The sequence below is a fragment of the Bos taurus genome, chromosome X, assembly GCF_002263795.3.
Source record: "Bos taurus isolate L1 Dominette 01449 registration number 42190680 breed Hereford chromosome X, ARS-UCD2.0, whole genome shotgun sequence".
Lineage (NCBI taxonomy): Eukaryota > Metazoa > Chordata > Mammalia > Artiodactyla > Bovidae > Bos > Bos taurus.
The window spans coordinates 12,126,911-12,132,910 of record NC_037357.1 but is presented as its reverse complement, the minus strand read 5'-3'; positions in this window follow the sequence as shown (position 1 = coordinate 12,132,910).

Genomic DNA, 6,000 nt, shown 5'->3' with positions numbered 1-6,000 from the left:
GGCTTCAGCAATACGTGAACTGTGAACTTCCAGATGTTCAAGCTGGTTTTAGAAAAGACAGAGGAACCAGAGACCAAATTGCAAACATCCACTGGATCATCAAAAAACCAAGAGAGTTCCAGAAAAACATCTATTTCTGCTTTATTGACTATGCCAAAGCCTTTGACTGTGTGGATCACAATAAACTGTGGAAAATTCTGAAATAGATTGGAATACCAGGCTACCTGACCTGCCTCTTGAGAAATTTGTATGCAGGTAAGGAAGCAACAGTTAGAACTGGACATGGAACAACAGACTGGTTCCAAATAAGAAAAGAGTACGTCAAGGCTGTATATTGTCACCCTGCTTATTTAACTTATATGCAGAGTACATCATGAGAAACGCTGGGCTGGAGGAAGCACAAGCTGGAATCAAGATTGCCAGGAGAAATATCAATAACCTCAGATATGCAGATGACACCACCCTTATGGCAGAAAGTGAAGAGGAACTAAAAAGCCTCTTGATGAAGGTGAAAGTGGAGAGTGAAAAAGTTGGCTTAAAACTCAACATTCAGAAAATGAAGATCATGGCATCTGGACCCATCACTTCATGGGAAATAGATGGGGAAACAGTGGAAACAGTGGCAGACTTTATTTTCAGGGGCTCCAAAATCACTGCAGATGGTGACTGCAGCCATGAAATTAAAAGACGCTTACTCCTTGGAAGAAAAGTTATGACCAACCTAGATAGCATATTCAAAAGCACAGACATTACTTTGCCAACAAAGGTCCGTCTAGTCAAGGCTATGGTTTTTCCAGTGGTCATGTATGGATGTGAGAGTTGGACTGTGAAGAAAGCTGAGCGCCAAAGAATTGATGCTTTTGAACTGTGGTGTTGGAGAAGACTCTTGAGAGTCCCTTGGACTGCAAGGAGGTCCAACCAGTCCATTCTGAAGGAGATCAGCCCTGGGATTTCTTTGGAAGGGATGATGCCAAGGCTGAAACTCCAGTACTTTGGCCATCTCATGTGAAGAGTTGACTCATTGGAAAAGACTCTGATGCTGGGAGGGATTGGGGGCAGGAGGAGAAGCGGATGACAGAGGATGAGATGGCTGGATGGCATCACTGACTTGATGGACTAGAGTCTGAGTGAACTCTGGGAGTTGTTGATGCACAGGGAGGTCTGGCGTGCTGCGATTCATGGGGTCACAAAGTGTCAGACACGACTGAGCAACTGAACTGAACTTCCTAGCATGTGAGATAAGTGCCTCTGCCAGAGACTCCTGGACCCTCACAGTCTTGAGGGTGAGGGACCTTCACAAAACTTGACCCACTGGAGAAGGCAATGGCAAACCACTTCAGTATTCTTGCCTTGAGAACCCCATGAACAGTGTCAAAATTTGCTTTAGTAAATCTGAAATATGCTGGTGCTCTGCAACTGACTTCCAAGCCTAGCAATGGTTTTAAGCACTTAATTCCTTGTATTAAATCCCTTTTCAGAAGAAATACCTAGAATGATTTTTATATCCCATATCATGCTGATATAGTCTCAATATTATAATGTTGTAGGAAATAACTATTTTTAGCAAACATAACTACTCCAATTACATTTTCTTAGGTGAATTGTTGAATTCAGTAAGTACATGTGCTTTTATTGTTTTTAAAGTTCATTTTTACCCTTATATCAGCTTACATTGGGGCTTCCCTGGTGTCTTAGTGGTAAAGTATCTGCATGCAATGCAGGAGCCACAGGAAACACGGGTTTGATCTCTGTGTCCTGAAGATCCTCTGGAGAAGGGCATGGCTACCCATTCCAGGATTCTTGCCTGGAGAATTCTATGGACAGAGCAACCTAACGGGTTGCAGTCTGTGGGGTCACAAAGAGTCAGACACGACTGATTAATACTTTCACAGCTTATGTTAGGGCACATGTAAATTACAATTATTCATTGATCATCTACAGCCATGCCTCTGAGTATTATAGGTTTAGTTTCAGACCACTATAAGAAAGCAAATAGTATAGGAAAGTGAGTCAAACAATTTTTTTGGCTTCCCAGTGCATATAAAAGTTATGTTCATACTGTACTGTAGTCTATTAGGTATACAATAGCATTATGTGTAAAAAATTTATATACCTTAATTATAAAGTAATGCTGAGGGGGAAGGATAAACTAAGAGTTTGGGATTAATATATACACACTACTGTATATAAAATAGATTACCAAGAAGGACCAACTGTATAGCACAGGGACCTATGCTCAGTTTTCCATAATAACCTATAATGAAAAAGATTATGAAAAGGAATATATTTAATAAAAATTATATGTATAATTGAATCACTTAGCTGTATATTTGAAAAATAACACAATGTTGTAAATTAACTATACTTCAATAAAAATAATACTGCTGTTGGGAAAATGGTCCTATACACTTACTTGAGGAAGGGTTGTCACAAACCTTCATTATGTAAAAAGCACTATCTATGAAGAGTGATAAAGCAAAGTACATTAAAACAAGATACGCCTCTTCTATCTTCTTAACATTGTTCTATGTCCTGGTGTTATAAGAATATTGTATAACATACTTTATGCTTACAATATATTATAAATTATAATCCTTGGTTTGGCAACTAAGACTTCTTTTGTTATAAGGACACTTGGATTAGGTAAAAGATTGTCTTATTTTATTCCACACTATAACCTGTCATATTGTAAGAATTGATTGCATTATAAACTTTACCATTTACTTAATAAACATAATTTCCTTCTATGTACAAAAATATATATTTGTTTGCAGAATTACAAAGATGAATGCAAAGTGGTCTATTTCCCAATGCACACACAATCCAAATGACAAGGATAAGCATAGTCATGGCAAATTATAATGAGTTTAGCTTATGTTGAACTCAACATAGAAGTATTAAAAAATAGCAAACTATGATAGCATAACCAAAGGGTTTCTTTCTGCATCAAGAGTTTAATAAACCTTGACATTTGAATAGAAATGTTGTCTGCCCCTAATTTGAATTCAATCAAGGCTAACAAGGAAGAAGGACATTTTGGATATACAGAATAGCTAGAAAATAATATAAATGCATCAAAATAAAAGCACTCTTAGGTAATTAAAAATATTACATGATACTGGAGTATAAATTTTATGCTATCAGGATGAGTTTGAATTTTATTCTCTAGGCAATCAGAAGCCAACAAAAGAGAGTTCTCAGTGGAAAACATGATCAAAGTTGAATTTAGAATTTCAGTGGTAATAGGAATTATGGAATAGAGGGGAGTATAATAGGTGTTCTGAAAATACCAATATCCTTCCTTTTCCTTGTCCTTAATGTCCATTTTGCAAAGGTGATGCTGTGTCTTTGACATAACTGCTGGAGTGTAAGCGCTTGACATTAAACTTTTAAAATTATTGATTGTAATGTAAGTGTCTGATGTTAAGTTTTTGATTGCCAAGGAATCCATTTCAAAGGCATCCATCTCAAACATATTGTCAGCTATATGACATAGCTCAACTAAATGAAAAACAAGGCTGCCCCACCATGAGATTTTCCTTTTAGAAAACCTTGAGTAACCTAGGTTTACCGAGAGTGACCTCTATTTTTCCTTCCCATGCTCTAATTCCCACTCTTATGCTTAAATTCTCCAATAAAGAGTGAACATGTGAAGTCTTAGGCATCCCTCTTTTGGACACCAATAAAGGCAAAGCTCCAGGTTGGCATGCTTTCTCTCTCTTTCTCCATGACTTTGCTATGTGGCCCTTGAGTGTGCCATGTACCTTCCAGGACCTCTGTCTGAGTAATACATATCTTTTTTTCCCAGAAGTTCCTTGATGGCTTTTTTGCTGATGTGCATCTTGCAATCAAAACAAGAACTGCAAGAGCCTGTCCAGCCACAACACTGACTTTGGTTGGGAAGCTATCTGTGGGAGATCCCATAAGTACATCAAACATTCTTAGACAATAGTGTCACTATTGATATGCCGAGAATGACAGTAAAAACCTGGCTTATAACAAAAATGAGGTACTTAACAACTGAAGTTCTTCAGAAGTGAAAATGAAAGTGAAAGTGGCTTAGTCATGTCCGACTCTTTGCGACCCCATTGACTACACAGTCCATGGAATTCTCCAGGCCAGAATTCTTGAGTGGGTAGCCTTTCCCTTCTCCAGGGGATCTTCCCAACCCAGGGATCGAACCCAGGTCTCCAGGATTGTAGGCAGATTCTTTACCAGCTGAGCCAGAAGGGAAGTTCTTCAGACAAGGGTCCAAACCAATCTTTCAAAAGTTATATTTTTTTGAATTCTGCTATGTATAATAAGAAATATTAATGCATGACTTCATGAACTCATACCTGGTTAGTTACCTTAATATTATAATTTTAATGTTTTGTTTTTTCAAAAAAGCATGCCCATAATTTGTATAGTTGGTCTAAATTCTACCCATTTTTATATTTTGTCTAATGATATTGTTGATCAATTTACTTTTTGAATAAATTTGGCCTATTATCAAATCCCCAATAAGCAGTAAGAACTGAGAAATCCTCCAAGCTAAAGTGAAGCATTAACAATAGGGTTTCAAACCTAAAATGGTTTATGACAGACCATTTTATATTTAAGAAAATCAATGTAAAAGTGTCTAGTAAAAGCTAGCTCATTACCTATATTTCTCCAATTTTTCAAGGACAAATATAATGTCTCTGATATTTTTCCCTTATTATTCTTTCTTTGGCTGTCTTTTTTGTCATTGAACAAATTTTGCTGGATCCCAAGGGATGAAAAGTTCATTTTAAAGTCAAATATATAAGCTGTAATTAGGTTCAGGACTTTATTTCTTTAATGAAAAAACTGAGGTCACAGTATAGTTCTGGTTTATCCTTATGGATAAAGATGTTAAGATCCCTTCTTATTAAGTTTTGTGCTTTTTTGATCACATTCAAGAAACAAACAAAAAATTCAATTATTTAATCACTGTGTCTTTTTCTATGATGGAGTAATGGAACCATCATATTATTCCTGTTTTTATTATCCATCTTCCTATGTTCTATTATGACTGAATAAATGACAAAGTTAAAAACAATACTTTTTGTTCAATACTTCTGAGTGTCTTTGAATGCCATACTTTTGCACCAAACTAAACATTACTTTGGCCACCTCATGCAAAGAGTTGACTCATTGGAAAAGACCCTGATGCTGGGAGGGATTGGGGGCAGGAGGAAAAGGGGACAACAGAGGCTGAGATGGCTGGATGGCATCACCGACTCGATGGACATGAGTTTGAGTGAACTCCGGGAGACGGTGATGGACAGGGAGACCTGGCGTGCTGCAATTCATGGGGTTGCAAAGAATTGGACACGACTGAGTGACTGAACTGAACTGAACTGAAACATTACTCTTAAAATTTATTATATTCCCAAAACAGGGAAGTTTCTCATAAGGAAATATTTAAAGAGTTCTAGTTTCTCAAATTACCCTTGGATTGACTAGTGAGTAAAAAACAATGTTCTTGACTCACTGGGTTTTAATTCTCTGTCAGAGTTATCTCCAGAGAACTGCATTTCTACATCTAGGGAGACTCTTGCCTGTCATTCTTAATTGAGAACAGCAGCCCAAGTAACACAACAGTGTAAAGAAAGAGCATCAGTAAAAACGTCACATCACTATGAATTAAAGTAAATGGATTTACTAGCTATCAGTGCATCTGTCAGGACATTGCCAGTCTTGACTCACATATCATATGTATGAACTGTTGATCATGGTTGATTTTTCCTGATACAATATGTACACCAACAATTATAGCAATTGCCTGCACAATGTAAAATCAGTTGGCAAAAGCTGTAATAAAAATTGTGTTATACTACTGTAAGTATGTGCATACAGATTAATTGGACAAAACAGCAATTATAGAAGGACAAAGAGAAGTTAATTATTTATTATATGATAAATAGAGCATACCAAATTGGAATGAAAAAAAATTATTATCCAGTCAAGTATCTTAGGATAAATAGTGATTTAGGA